This window comes from Bos indicus x Bos taurus, chromosome 29 (genome assembly GCF_003369695.1).
Source record: "Bos indicus x Bos taurus breed Angus x Brahman F1 hybrid chromosome 29, Bos_hybrid_MaternalHap_v2.0, whole genome shotgun sequence".
In the NCBI taxonomy this organism is placed as follows: domain Eukaryota; kingdom Metazoa; phylum Chordata; class Mammalia; order Artiodactyla; family Bovidae; genus Bos; species Bos indicus x Bos taurus.
In genome coordinates this window covers 32,598,943-32,614,562 of record NC_040104.1, presented here as the reverse complement: position 1 = coordinate 32,614,562, position 15,620 = coordinate 32,598,943, and the positions used below count along the sequence as shown (strand labels likewise).

Sequence of the window (15,620 nt, the reverse complement as noted above, 5' to 3'; positions counted from 1 at the left end):
TCCCATTTTCTTTTTCCTGCTCCCCTTTCCTCTCATACTTTCCCTTTCTAGTTCTTTCCCCTCCATAGCCAGTTTTCCTCTTGAGTCCTTCTCTTCTTGATTAGGCTTTCTTCTCTTTTCCTTTTGGTTCAACTTTCTCATTCTTGGCAGGTTACTGGTTTGCAGGGACTTTTGCTATGTTGTTAGTGAAATTCAAACACTATTCCCTACCCAGCTCCCTTACTTTTGCCTTTCACCATGAATCTATCTTTCCCAAGCACCAGTCTCTCCTTACTGCCTCTTTGCCTTGCTTTGGGCCCAACAGTAAGCAGTCTTTCTTCCTGGATTTGTCCCCCACCTCATTTCCCAGAGGCAGAATGAGTAAGCCAGATGGGAAGGGGAGGACTTAGGAACTGGGGTGGGAGGACTTAGGAACTGGTGTGGGAGGAGGGCAAGAGTTTTCTGGAGGCTCTAACTTCCTTTAGTGAGATGAGCAACTAAAGTGAAGTCCCTCAGTCATGTCTCACTCTTTGTGACCCCATGGACTGTAGCCAACCAGGCTCCTCTGTCCATGGGATTTTCCAGGCAAGAGTACTGGAGTGGGTTGCTATTTCCTTCTCTAGGGGATCTTCCTGATCCAGGGATCGAACCCCAGTCTCCCGCATTGTAGGCAGATGCTTTATCATCTGAGCCTCCAGGGAAACGGTGAGCAACTAGGAAGTACACAAAGACTCTTTAGCAGCTTAGAAGCTTTGCTGACCTGAAGGAAGGGAGGCAGACCTGTGAACCTAGGGAAGAAGAGGAGGATAGCAGGAGTGGGTTGGAGGGAGAGAAGGAAGAATCCTGAGGGAGAAGAACAGTGGTCTTTTGAAGAAGAGAGAGGCCTGGGTAAGATAGGGGTTGTTTAGGGCTAGAGGTTGCTGTATTGGGAAACACTGTAGTTTGGGAAAGAGGACCATATACATTCATTTTCTTTCTCTCTGAAAACTAGCTTTTTGGGCTGATTTGTTTTCTCCTCTGCAAACCTTTTTTCAGGAGTGTCCTCAATGTGGGACAGTGAGAGGGAAAGCAGAGATAACAAGGCAAGATTGCTATTATACATATACTTACTGTCTAGACAATGTGCTTATGTACAAAAAACTTTGAATATGATATCTGTTCATCCTTAAACCTTCTCTGAACCATCTATGTTAGTTATGGTACCAGGTGTTGGGGATGCAAAAATGGAAATTGAACTAAGTTGCTGCCTTCCAGTGCAAGTCTAAGACTGGGTATCTGAAACCTCATGTGATAACGATATGTGATGTAAGAGAAGCACAGGGAGCTATAATAATGCAGAGGAGGGAACTTTTGATTTCAGTAAGTGGCAGACCTGGACCCTAAACTCAGGTCTTCTCTACCACATTATCTTCTGACTCTGTGTGTACATACAGTGTACAGAGGGTTTTCTTATGTTTTCCTTTCTGCCTATCTGTGAGGCTAGACTCTAGGTGCTGCTGATATGAAAAAAGAACAGATACCTGTGATAGGTCACTGTGCCATAGCTAAACACTCATTATTTTGGAAGGGAAACACTCTTTTTCCTTGTTAACTTCTCCTGGCTCTGGGCCACTTGGGGGACTTGATGCTGAGTTCCCTGTATGAGTCATTTGTACTCCCCTCCCCTTCTGCACCCCACCAATTTCTTAATTCAATTTCTGGCAGACTATAGAGCTGAGAGACCAGATGGAGCTAGGTGAAGCATTTTATTTCCATTGGCCTGTGTAAAATAGGGATTTAATAACTCATAGGGTTGGTAAGGATCAAATGAAATAATAAATGTGTGAAAAGACTTTGTAAACTGTGAAGTGCCGCATAGATGTTATTGTGATTGTTCCTAAGTGTATTTTCAGCCATGAAAAATGCTCAGATGTTGCAGCCTGGAGGAAATGCCAAGAGTTGTTCACTGACTAGTTTAAAACTGAGCCTCAATCCTTAAAAATGAAAGAAAGGGGCTAGAAAGAGGATGCTTTGCTTTAGAGACTGGTAATTGAGCCCTGTACTGAACACGGAGGTTGAGAGGTTTAGTGTTTTCTTGGTGTGCATGTGTGCTAAGTTGCTTCAGTCATGTCTGACTCTTCGTAACCCTGTAGATGGTAGCCTGCCAGGCTCCTATGTCCATGGGATTCTCCAGGCAAGAGTACTGGAGTGGGCTGCCAGCTCTTCCTCCAGGGGATCCTCTTGATTCAGGGATTGAACCCACGTCTCTTATGTCTCCTGCATTGGCAGGCAGGTTCTTTATCACTAGCTGCTGCTGCTAAGTCACTTCAGTTGTGTCCGACTCTGTGCAACCCCATAGGTGGCAGCCCACCAGGCTCCCCGTTCCTGGGATTCTCCAGGCAAGAACACTGGAGTGGGTTGCCATTTCCTTCTCCAATGCATGAAAGTGAAAAGTGAAAGGGAAGTCACTCAGTTGTCTCCGACTCTTAGCGACCCCATGGATTGCAGCCTACCAGGCTCCTCCATCCATGGGATTTTCCAGGCAGGAGTACTGGAGTGGGGTGCTGTTGCCTTCTCCGTTACCACTAGCACCACCTGAGAAACACAGTGTTTTCTTTAAGGTCAAATAAATGGTAGGTGGCAAGCATGAGAAGTATTTTTAGTGATACCTTGTGCTATAGCAAAAAACAAAACAAAATAAAAGAAGGAAGAGGGAAAGGGATTAAAACTAAACTGACCTCAGTTCACCTACTAGGTACTGGTTTTTAATCTTTCTAATATTCATATATAAAATAGAAGATATTTATAAATATCTTGAGTTATAAAGTTTAAAATAATTATATATAAAAAAGAAAAGAATATATAGTAGGTACTTTATACCTGTGGAGAGGGCACTGGCACCTCACTCCAGTACTCTTGCCTGGAGAGTCCCATGGATGGGGGAGCCTGGTAGGCTGAAGTCCATGGGGTCGCTAAGAGTCGGACACAACTGAGTGACTTCCCTTTCACTTTCATGCATTGGAGAAGGAAATGGCAACCCACTCCAGTGTTCTTGCCTGGAGAATCCCAGGGACGGGGGAGCCTGGTGGGCTGCTGTCTATAGGGTCGCACAGAGTCGGACATGACTGAAGCAACTTAGCAGCAGCAGCAGCAGTTATAGCTGTACTTACTTTTATCCTGCAAAAATACCTTTGAAGTTACCTTCTTAAGAAAGTCTTCCCTGATTCCTAGGCTGTTAAGGGCTTCTATTTTTATTTTTTTTCATTGAAGTGTAGTTGATTTACAATATTGTGTTAGTTTCAGGTGCACAGTGAAGTGATGTAATTATATATATATTTCACATTCTTTTCCCTTATCAGTATTACAAAATATTGAGTATCATTCTAAGGGCCCCTTTTTTGGATTCATGTGCATTGTCTTGTCACTCATAGTGGCACTTACCATGTTGTACTGTAATTGGGGTTTTTGTATCTGTCTCTCCTGTTAGCATGTGAATGATTACTAGACAGAGAAGGTCTAGTAAATCTTGGTGTTTACTGTTATTAAGCCCCATTTCTAAGAATACATTGATAAATAAAACAGACAAAGTTGCTCCTTTGTAAAGCTTACTGTTTAGTGAGAGAGATGTATAATAAGTAAGCAAATATAATTAAAATTCATGATACATGTTGTAAAAACCCAGAATTCCATTTGTTGAAATTAGCTTTAGGGTACTTATGAAGAAAGCTGAGCGCCGAAGAATTGATGCTTTTGAACTGTGGTGTTGGAGAAGACTCTTGAGAGTCCCTTGGACTGCAAGGAGATCCAACCAGTCCATTCTGAAGGAGATCAGTCCTGGGATTTCTTTGGAAGGAATGATGCTAAAGCTGAAGCTCCAGTACTTTGGCCCCCTCATGCGAAGAGTTGACTCACTGGAAGAGACTCTGATGCTGGGGGGGATTGGGGGCAGGAGGAGAAGGGGACGACAGAGGATGAAATGGCTGGATGGCATCACTGACTCGATGGACGTGAGTTTGAGTGAACTCCGGGAGTTGGTGATGGACAGGGAGGCCTGGCGTGCTGCAATTCATGGGGTCGCAAAGAATTGGACATGACTGAGCGACTGAACTGAACTGAACTGAGACATGCAGGCAAAATATTTAAAAGAGTGGCCCCCAACTCTTGGGCCCAAGTTAGTAACTGTGCCACACAGCAGGAGGCAAGCGAGTGAGACTTTGTCTGCCTCTCCCCATCACTTACATTGCCTGAATCATCGCTTGCATTAGCATCTAAACTGAACCTCCCCGTCCCCCCTTCCTGTGCCCCCACCCTGTCTGTGGAAAAATAGTCTTCTGTGAAACCCGTCCCTGGCCCCGAAAAGGTTGGAGACTGCTGATCTAACAGATAGTTATTGGTCTGAAAAAGCTTTGGGACTAAAGATAAAAACTTGGGTTTCATCAACATATAGATAATATGTTAAGTTATGGGAATGGATGAACATCTAGGACAGAGTGTATTGTGAGGAAAGGAGCTTCCTGGCCTGGGACGTGTGTAGGATAGCTAGTGAAGGAAGAGTCTACAAAGGAGATAGGAATGGACAGAAATATAGAGGGAAAGTTAGGTGAATGTGCTTTTCCAGAAGCCAAAAAAAGTAGAGCACTTGAAAGAGAAGGGAGGTCAATTACATTGAATACTGCTGGGAGGTTGAGTAAGATGAGGACAGAGTAGTGACCATTTGATTGGCAACGTGGAGATGATTGACAAGGAGGCTTGACAAGACTACTTTTGGCCAAATAGTAGGGTGTTAGTTGGCAAGCAGAAGAGGAGGAAGTGGAGATAGTATAAGTAGACAGTTCTTTTGAGAAGCTGTGTTATGAAGGGGAACAAAGAAATAAATAGTGTTTGGAGGAGTATGTGAATGTCAAGGGATGTGTGTGTGTGTGTGTGTCTTTGAATAGGAGATGCATAGCATGTTCATATTCATCCACTATTCTAGCTCAGGTCAAAAATTTAGAGATCTTCTTGGTTTTTCCTTTTTTTCTTACATTGTATATTTAGTCTCTAAATAAGTCTTTGGCTCTACCTTCAAAATGCTCTCTGCCTACTGTGATCCATTTAAGCCATCATCAGTTCTCATGTGAATTATTGTGATAACTTAATTGTTTCTCTGCTTTTCCTTTGCTCCTCTGCAGTCAGTACTCTGCAGCCATAGTAGTTTATTCAAAACATAAATTCTTGAGTGTCTTCTCACACTTGATACAAAATCCAAATTTATTGTGGCCTGTAAGGTCCAGCCTATTCTGACCTCTGGCTACATCTCTGCTCTTAAACTCTTAACCACATTTCTCCTTGTTCACTCAACTTCTGTATTGCTGGCCTTTTTACTATTCTGTATGCCCCAAATATTCTTATCTAGGACATTTGTGCTTACTGCTCCCTTTGCTTAAAATACTTCCATATATTACTGTGATTTGCTGTTGCACTTCATCCATGTCTTAAGTGTCTTTTCCTCAGAGAAGCCTGTCCTGATCATTATCGTGTGTACCACCCCCATCCCTGTCCATTTATATTCACACGAACTACTGTTTAATTTTCATTATGGACTTGACATTGTATATTTATTTATTTATTTCTTCACTTCTCTTACTAATCAATCCATAAAGTCCACGGACACAGTGGCTTTGTTCTATTCAGCTAGACTAGAATTGTTACATTATGAGTATTAATGAGTATGAGCTAAATGAGTATTAATATTTGCTGAATGACTGAATATGTGTGTGAGAGAGAGAGAGGGAGGTTAATGTAGCTGCTGAAGGAGAAGAACATTCCAGGTGAGAGGGAGTACAAGTGAAGGAGTAGAGGGAGAAGAGAGAAGGGGAGGATAACTTCTGATAAGAGAAGAGACACCTCCTTCATTGTATGATACAGTGGGTGGTACTGGTGCAGGGAAACATACAGATTTAGGAGTAAGAAGATAGAGTTCTCCTGAGAAGATTTTTGTTTTCTCATTGAAAGTTGGATCATTGCCTGAGGGAAGGGGTAGATGAGAATCCCAATTGGTGATTTGAGGCAAGGCTGGATGGCATCACTGACTCGATGGACGTGAGTCTGAGTGAACTTCTGGAGTTGGTGATGGACAGGGAGGCCTGGCATGCTGCGATTAATGGGGTTGCAAAGAGTCGGACACGACTGAGCGACTGAATTGAACTGAATCTTAAGTAGGAAGAGCATCATAATTTTCAAGCTAAAGCAGTCAACCAGGTAATGTTCTCTAGGATACTCAGCTCTTTTCGTATAGAGGCAGTTTGGAGAGAGTTAAGCTCAACTATCCTGAAGCTGGGATTTTGCCACTTGAATTTTGGAAAGGAAGAGGAGGCAAGGGGGTAGATTTTTCTTGTTTTTTGATCAGGGTGGTTTAGTATATACATGTGCAGAGAAATTTTATTATAAGCCATCTTATTATCCTACAAATTTTACTGAGAGTCAATTATCCAGTGTCCACAGTTAATATCTTAAGTCTCATTTTACTGATCTTTACTCTGGCATTAATGGGGTAATATGACTCTTGATACCACTGTGTACTTTCGGCACATTGTAGTGTATTTATTAGATGATAAATTCTAATTCTCCTTACTTTTTTCTTTTTTATTGTGGTAAATGCACATAATATAAAGTTTACCATCTTAATAATTTTCAAGTGTACCACTCAGTGGTGTTAAAAATACATTATTGTACAACCATCATCACCATGGAACTTTCCTGGTAGCTCAGCCAGTAAAGAATCTGCCTGCAACTCAGGAGACCCAGGGTCAGGAAGATGCCCTGGAGAAGGGATAGACTACCCCTTCCAGTATTCTTGGGCTTCCCTGGTAGCTCAGACTGCAAAGAATCTGCCTGCAATGCGGGAGACCTGGGTTTGATCCCTGGGTTGGAAAGGTTTCCTGGAGGAGGGCATGGCGACCCACTCCAGTATCCTTGCCTGGAGAATCCCCATGGACTGAGGAATCCTGGTGGGCTACAGTCCATGAGGTTGAAAAGAATCAGACACGACTGAGCGACTAAGCACAGCACAGCACAGCACAGCATCACTGCCGTCCATCCGCATAACTCTTTTTATCTTGTAAGACTGAAACTCTATACCTGTTAAACAACAACTTCTCATCCTTCCCTTCCCCTAGCCCCTAGTCAACACCATTATACTTTCTGTCTTTATAATTTTGAGTACTGTAAGTACCTCATGTAAATGGAATTATACACTATTTGTCTTTTTGTGATTGACATATTTTATTGAGCATAAAATCCTCGAGGTTCATCAGTGTTGTAGCATGTTGTAGAATTTCCTTCATTTTCTGAATTATATTCCATTCCATACCACATTTTGCTTATCCATTATCTGTCAATGAACACTTGAGTTGCTTCCACGTTTTGACTATTGTGAATAATTCTATTATGAACATGAGTGTACAGATAGCTTTTCCAAACTCAACTTTCAATATTTTTGGATATAGACCCAAGAATTAGAATTGCTGAATCATATGGTAATTCTATAATATTTTAATTTTTTTAGGAACTGTTTACTATTTTCCATAGTGGCTATACCATCTTATATTTCTACCAGCAATGCATAAAGGTTCCAGTTTCTCCACATCCTCATCAACACTTGTTATTTTCTGTTTTGTTTTGTTTTTTTGATAGTAGCATTCCTAATGGATGTAAGGTGGTATCTCATTGTGGTTTTGGCTTGCATTTCCCTAAACATTAGTGATATTAAGCACCTTTTTATGTGCTTATTGGCTTATATGCATATATCTTCTTTGGAGAAATGTCTGTCCAAATCCTTAGCCCATATTTGAATTGGGTTGTTCATGTTTTTGTTTTTGAGTTTTAGAGAGTTGATGTTTTTTGATGTTTAAGTGATTTATGTTTAGGGAAAAAAGGAAGTGATGGACTAACTGATAGTGGATTGAAGCTCAAAATAAAGTCTAGGAATGCTTTTGGAAGTTCTTGAACAGGTGAGCTACATGGAGGTTTTGTTTGGATGATTCACTCTAGATATCAGTCAGTGAACATTTTGGGAATAAAGTCTAGGGTGTGATCATGAGAATAATGATTAACTTGGACTGTGTGCATGGTAAGTCGCTTCAGTTGTGTCTGACTCTTTGTGACCCTGTGGACTGTAGGCCTCCAGGCTCCCCTCTCCATGGGATTCTCCAAGCAAGAATACTGGAGTGGGTTGCCATCCTCTGCTCCAGGGAATCTTCCCGACCCAGGGATTGAACCCAAGTCTCTTCTGTCTCCTGCATTGGAGATGCAGGTCAGGAATTGCCCAAGATGATAGAAGAGGATTATAAGACCTCTGGTGTTGATTTCTGCAAGTCATCTGCAGGGGTGATAGGAGTGAGGAAGATGTGTGGTATTATTGGTAGGGTGAGGGGAGGGTGAAGGTATGTCAGTGTAAGTTAAATCTTTGACTCCATATCTCTCTGCTTTTTCCATTTTGCTTTACAGGTACAATTTTTTCCAAGTTTTCCAGATAAAGCTCTTTGTTCATTCTGTCTCAAGTTATAATTAGTGGAAAAAGTATTTTTAAGAGAATTTGAATAATCAGGCTAGTCATGTCCTTTGCACTGTTTCATTGAGTGATCTTAGGTAAGTTACATACCCCATGGGTTTCATATTGGAACTATAAAATAAAAATTTTGAATTAGCTGACTTTATAAGATACTTTTTCTTCTCTAAACCAGGCTGCCTTAGTCAGTTAACCATTACTAGTTACCTAATTGTGCCAGGTCTGTGCTGTCTTGGGGACACAGACATTAATCGTACTTAGTTTTGTTCCATGACTTGTTCATGGACTGGTGAGATTAATATCATGAAATATGGAACCTGCTGCACAGAATTATGTATAAAATGCTATTAAATTTGGGGCAAGGTAGAAATAGGAGGGCTGTGTGAAGGTTTTGTAGAGGAAGTGAGTCAAGCTGAGTGTTGAAGAATGAGTAGGAATTTTCTTGGCAGACAAGCTGGGATGTTTTAGGCAGAGAGAACAGTGTGGGCAAAGGCAAGAGCATGAAATCACATTGGGCTGGAATGAGAAGTTTAGTGGTAAAGGGGATGAAATGGGTTAGGTAATTGGAGACAACAGGTATTTATTGAATATCTGTTTTGTGTCAGACAGCATGCTGGGGACTTTATATATGCTTTTAAATTCTCATAATAACTCTGTGAAAAAGACAATCTTACTTGTATTTTACCAAAGAGGAAACTGAGGGTCAGAAATTAAAGTAGTTTTTCTATGCCCAGAAACAGCTTCCAGTTTTCCTCTCTGCTATCTCAGCACTTGCTTTCTTGTTGCTAAACCAGTGCAAGTGACTGGACGCTGCATAGCGGGAATGTCTTTGACTTGTCCGAAGGACGTCCCTCAGCAAATTCAAGACTGCAACATTCCAGGCTCCTGCCAAAGAAAACCTCCTGGCACGATTTAATTAAAGATCAGATTCTCATAACCAGGTGTCAAGGGCATGTACTCCCCAGTCTTGGGTGGAGTGCTGGTCATGCAAGTCTCAGCAGCTCTAAGTTGTTGGAACTGAAAAATGTGATTAATATATGAGATAGGTTTATTTCTTTTTTCCTTTCCCATCTTCATTTAAATAATGGCCTGAGGTATTATTAGAGGTTATGTAGTCCATTCCTTTGCCTCTTGAGTGAACAGTAAGGTATAGTGCAGTGGAAAGAGAGGTGATTCTATAGTCACACAGATTTCATTTCAGGTCCCTGGCTCTGCTGCCCACTAGCTGTGTGACCCTGGGTGACTGGCAGCATCTCTGAGATTTTTCTTCTGAGTTATTCACTATTTTATCCCCAGCACCTAACACAGCCTGACAAAAAGTAGGAGATGAATAAATGTTTGCATGACTGAATGAGGAAAAGATACCAACCAAACAGATTTCCAAGTTTTCTTGTAAATTCCACTAATGTTAGTAGTTATTAAAATATCAGACCTAAGTGATGTCTGAAACCCTGTTTGTAAAGATGGTTGGTCCAGGAGCTTCTATTCGGATACTTTTAAAGAATTTTGGCAACTTTGTTTAGGCATTCAGAGGCCTCTCCTAAACTCCAAGTCCTATTGTGTGAGCTCAAGGCACCACAGAGTCCTCAGTACAGACAAATAGCAGCTGGTCCCCTCCTCCAGACCATATCTCCTTTCTCATTGTCATCTCTCAGCCTTTTCTTAATCAACCATGTCATCTTTTATTTTTAACACGGAGCTTCATTGTACAGATCTAGAACTGCTTAGAAGGGGCCATTTTTCTGACTATAGCTGTGTTCATTACAGAAAATAAAAGGCCCTCTCTGACTGCTGTGTCCTATTTTTTTTACCTTCATGTTGCATACAACGCCATACTCTCACACTTAAGTTTTTCCTAAGGTCTGGAGTATACTTGCCATCATTGTTCTCTATCAAAATCATTCATTTATTTATTGTCTGTTTTCCTTGGTCAAGATAATATTTCAGTGTCTGGGCCTATCCCAGACCAATTAAAATCAGAGTTCAAGCAGTGGTATCCACCCCTCCCTCCCTTTATTGGGAAAATCTGAAACATACAGCAAAGTTGGAAGAATTTTATAGTGAATGCCTGTATAATCACCATATAGATTCTTATATCATTAATATTTTCATGTTAACTTGCTTTATCACTTCCATTATATGTTGACATGTATATTATATCACATCCCTATGGTCAACCATTAATGTATCTTATTTTTAAAAATGCATTTCAAAGTAAATTGAGGGTATTAGCGTACATCCTCTCTTAAGTACTTCATCTAGTATTTTAAAAAGCCCCAAGTGAATTCTTATAGTCTAGAGTCAAAGACTACTATCTGACCCATTTATTCTTTAAGCTCCTACTCTTTTTTTTTTTTTTTTGGTTGCACTGCATAGCATGCAAGATCTTAGTTCCCTGACCAGGGTTCTAACCTGGGCTCCCTGCAGTGGAAGCACAGAGTCCTAACCACTGGACCACCAGGGAATTTCCCTAAGCCCCTACTCATTTATTTATCTCTATATCCCTGGTTTCTGGCATAGAACCTTATAAGTAAGTACACATTAAAAATTATTTGAATTGTACTTGAATGAAGAACTTACAGCTGCAGTAAAAGGTGTACATAACTTTCACTTGACTTATTTGAGGAACAGGAAATTATTTTATCTTTTCTGTTGCTTACCTTGTGGCAGACATTTAGTAAATATCAATCTCAAGTCCAGCCTGAATGTGTTTATATATTTCTGTATTTGCCACTGGCTAGATTTGACTGATCTAAATGTAAATCAGAAGTAGCATAGTTCAGGTCAGTGAAGGTACAGAGGGGCTAGAATTACCTCAAGTATAGTTGGAAAATTCTTTGGCAGCGTGTCTGAAGACTTGGGTTCCAGTCCTCACCTTTAAATTTCTGTGTGGTCTTATGCAGTTTCTCTGTACTTTTTGGACCTCTGTATTCTCATCTGTTACGTAAGCGGATCAGATTAGATGACCTTTAAGATTTTTTCTGGCTTTGATGTTATGGGTATCTTAAAATCTTTGATTATCTTGACTGTGTATTATACTAGTGGTTGTGGAATCCAGATGTGATAAAGTAGAAAGAAGTGGTTGTTGGTGAGCACATTCCTCTGAATCCCTGTCTGGTTTTATTTAGTATGTAAAGGTCCGTCTAGTCAAGGCTATGGTTTTTCCTGTGGTCATGTATGGATGTGAGAGTTGGACTGTGAAGAAAGCTGAGCGCCAAAGAATTGATGCTTTTGAACTGTGGTGTTGGAGAAGACTCTTGAGAGTCCCTTGGACTGCAAGGAGATCCAACCAGTCCATTCTAAATGAAATCAGTCCTGGGATTTCTTTGGAAGGAATGATGCTAAAGCTGAAACTCCAGTACTTTGGCCACCTCATGCGAAGAGTTGACTCATTGGAAAAGACTCTGATGCTGGGAAGGATTGGGGGCAGGAGGAGAAGGGGATGACAGAGGATGAGATGGCTGGATGGCATCACCGACTCGATGGACGTGAGTCTGAGTGAACTCTGGGAGTTGGTGATGGACAGGGAGGCCTGGCGTGCTGTGATTCATGGGGTCACAAAGAGTCGGACACAACAGAGTGACTGAACTGACTGAAAGTATACTTGCACATAATGGCTACTTGAAAAGTGTTTTCTTTCCCTTTTTTCTACTTCAGCACTGTATCTTCATGCTTTTTATAGCATGCTTGATTGAGCTTCCCAGGTGGTGCAGTGGTAAAGAAACTGCCTGCCAATGCAGGAGATGCAGGTTCCATCCCTGGGATGGGAAGATCCCCTGGAGTAGAAAATGACAACCCACTTAAGTATTCTTGTCTGGGAAATTACATGGACAGCAGAGCCTGGTGGGCTACAGTCCCTGGGGTCATAAAGTCAGACACAATTGAGCATGCATGTATATGTTTTTATATGCTTTTTACAGAAAAACAGACATAAATCACTTCCCCTCCTTGGTTGCCTCTTGACCCATATCTGTCTTGAGACTGCTCAAGGGAAACAACAGTTTGTAGCTCATAGGTATAGAGGCTTCTATTAGAACTATAGCTGGTGAAGAGCAGAGCCAGGACTTAAATTTCATCTGATTTTAACTCTGGTCATTTTTTTACTCTATCACCCTGCCAGTGGCCCTTCTGAAACCTCACAGTGATCCTGCATTTATTATAGAGTCATTCAGTTGGTTAATAATTAATACTTCAGTATAGTTAGTTGCTTATGAATTATTAGGCTCTCTGAGGCTCTGGAGCATTGGTAAAACATGGTCGTTCTGTCTTTCTTTCTGTCTGTCTGTCATCTATGATAGATAAGTGATGCTATCTGAACTCTCATTCTTAATGTTGGCCTTGAGCTTAGCTTTATCTTGCAGCTTGTCAGAAGGCATTGGCTTGTCATCTTCCCAAATCTTTGACCTGCAGAGATTGCTAGAAGATTTATGATATATTTGGTCATGATATTCAAGAGTCAAGTGTAATTCTTTTTCCTCTCAGAATTGAAATTTTGGAATTGTTTTCCTATAAACGAAGTTTACCATAGTGTAGGTTATGATTTCTATGCTAGGTTCTGATGTTCTGATTATTAAAATGTTCTGATTATTGTGCAGTATAGATGAACAAAATGACCTGTGAGTGGATCTATGAAGTGTAAAGAGAGTAAAGACTTGTGGAGAAGCCACAGGAAGGGACTGGTTGGAGGGCTTCAGAGAAACTGGAAAGTAGTATAGAAATACTAAGTCCAAGTATGTTCAAAGGGAAGGTTCAAAAAAGCACATACTTGTGTTCTGTGAGTATTGTTGAAAGTACTGGCAATGTTTAGCATTGAGAAAATAGATTTTGGCGGAGACTTGAGAGAGGATTTCAGGTACCTAAATTTCTGTCTGAGTAAGATGCAATAGGCCTTTCTGAGTGGCCCTGAGATAGGATTTAGGAATAATAGGTGCACGTAGTGTTTATTTGTTCATTTGTTGTTATTTTATTGGTCACTTGTTTGTTCATTTGTTCACCGAGTCTTTACTGGTATTGGGGATTGTGAAATGACTGAAGTTTGTTCTTGAGTTTATAATCTTAAGTCTGCCAGGAATGAGAATTGTAGGGAGAGGTGAATGTATAAACAAATTGCAATTCAGTGTGAGAAGATAAAAACTTAATATAAATGAAAACTCTCTAAATGAGATAACTGAAGATAGAATAAGCTGACTTGTGAGACTGTAGATTTCTTATCACTGGAGGTTTTCAAGTATGGGCTAGATGACGTGGGCTGAAATGCTGTACAAAGGATTCAAAGGTTGTATTCCAACAATAGATTTTAGGTTTTAATAATTGAGAATACTTTGGAAAGTGGAGATCTACCACCAGGAGTTTTCCAAACACAGTCACTTCACTTCACATCAGTTGCTCAGTTGTGTCTGACTCTTTGCGACCCCGTGAACTGCAGCACACCAGGCCTCCCTGTCCATCACCAACTCCCGGAGTTCACTCAGACTCACGTCCATCGAGTCAGTGATGCCATCCAGCCATCTCATCCTCTTTCACCCCCTTCTCCTCCTGCCCTCAATCTTTCCCAGCATCAGGGTCTTTTCAAATGAGTCAGCTCTTTGCATCAGGTGGCCAAAGTATTGGAGTTTCAGCTTTAGCAAACACAGTGGAAGAACTGAAAAATGAAGAAAAGTGTTATCAGAAAGATTGTAGCCTTTCTTGACATGTTCCTGGGTTGTGATCCTGAAAAAGGAGTGATATTCAATGAAGCTTTTGGCTGAAGGACTTAAGAGGCAAAGAAGGGCCTGCTGAGGGTATCAGGTGGCTGCAGGGAGTGTAATTTTGGAACTGGCAGTCTGCAGTGGGAAGGTATACTTGAGAACTGAGCTGGTAGAAATTCTCTTTGGGGGAACTGAGGGACTTGTGTTGGGGTTTGGGAGGGAAAATGAAGGCAGATCTGCAAAATAAAACTGGAAGAAATGGATAAAAAGTGGACCACCCAGAGAGTTGCTCTAGATTAACAAGATTATCCTTGCTACTTGATTTCTTTTGTTCAAAAAGAGAAGTAAGGAGCAGTTGGTTTGCCAGAGGTAGGTCAGGATGAATTATATAAATAGATGAAGTTTGATTTGGCCTTAAAAGATGAGTAAAGTTTTCATCAGTCAGAAGAGAGAGGAATCATCGACAAGAAGCATTAGGTGGTGGGAAGTGGGATGGGGCAAGAGGAGGGTAAGAGACTACTTGACAAATTCAAGAGAACAGAGATTTCTGAAGTGTAATTTGACTGTAAGCTGTGTTCAGATATGTTGACTTAGTTTGTGAGGCAGTTCATTATCAGACTGTGAAGGACCTTAAAATTTCATCTGTACTGAACTCCTTAAGGCAAGGTATATATCTCTGTCAAACTTTTGATTAATAAAAATATTTATTGAATCCACCGTGAGTCAGATATTATACTAGACTCTTCTAGATTGCAAAGGTGACAAAATCGTGCCTGACCTCTGGGTATCGTCTGGCTTCTGGTGAAGATAATTATAATAGTAAAAATAAATGTGATAACCTGGAAATATACCCATTGCCTTGGGGGTCCGGAGGAGGGGACCTTCACTTCTTGAAGATGAGAACATTTCAAAAGGGCTTCTTAGAAGAAATAGCAGTTGAAGGATGAGTGAATTTGAGGATAGGAAAGTTGGCATTCTAAGCAGAGGGAACAGCATGTGCAAAGGAATGAAAGTGTGAAAGCTGCAGTATATTTAAAGAAGTTAGAGAAGTTGGGTATGGCTAGAATGTAAGGGGAATTAGAGGGAGTGGTAGTGGTGGGAAATGAAGCTGATGGGTAGAACGGGTTAAATAATGGAAGGGCCTTCAAAAGCAAGCCAAGAAACTTTAGCTTTTATTTTGGAATGTTACTGAAGGGTTTTGAGTAGAGTGTGAGTGTTTTAAGGTCATTGATGACATGTGGAGAAAGGATTGGGGAAAAAATGGATGCGAGGGATCATTTAGCTTTGCATTTATTAGAAAATGTTAAAAAGACTACTGTAGATTTTGTCCATTTGTTGTTGTTCAGTCGCTAAGTTGTGTCTGATCTTTGCGACCCCATGGAGTGCCGCACACGAGGATTCCCTATCCTTCACTGTCTCCTGAGGTT

General features: G+C 40.9%; 1 protein-coding gene and 1 non-coding gene across 5 annotated transcripts in view; one reads left to right on the top strand and one right to left on the bottom strand.

The window, feature by feature from the left end:
• The window catches only part of PAK1 (p21 (RAC1) activated kinase 1), a 161,661-nt gene that overhangs the window by 66,964 nt on the left and 79,077 nt on the right, over positions 1-15,620 (top strand). The gene's annotated exons all lie outside the window — the stretch shown is intronic.
• On the bottom strand, positions 10,898-10,970 carry TRNAG-UCC. Its single transcript has one exon. It is a non-coding gene; the product is annotated as a tRNA-Gly (tRNA).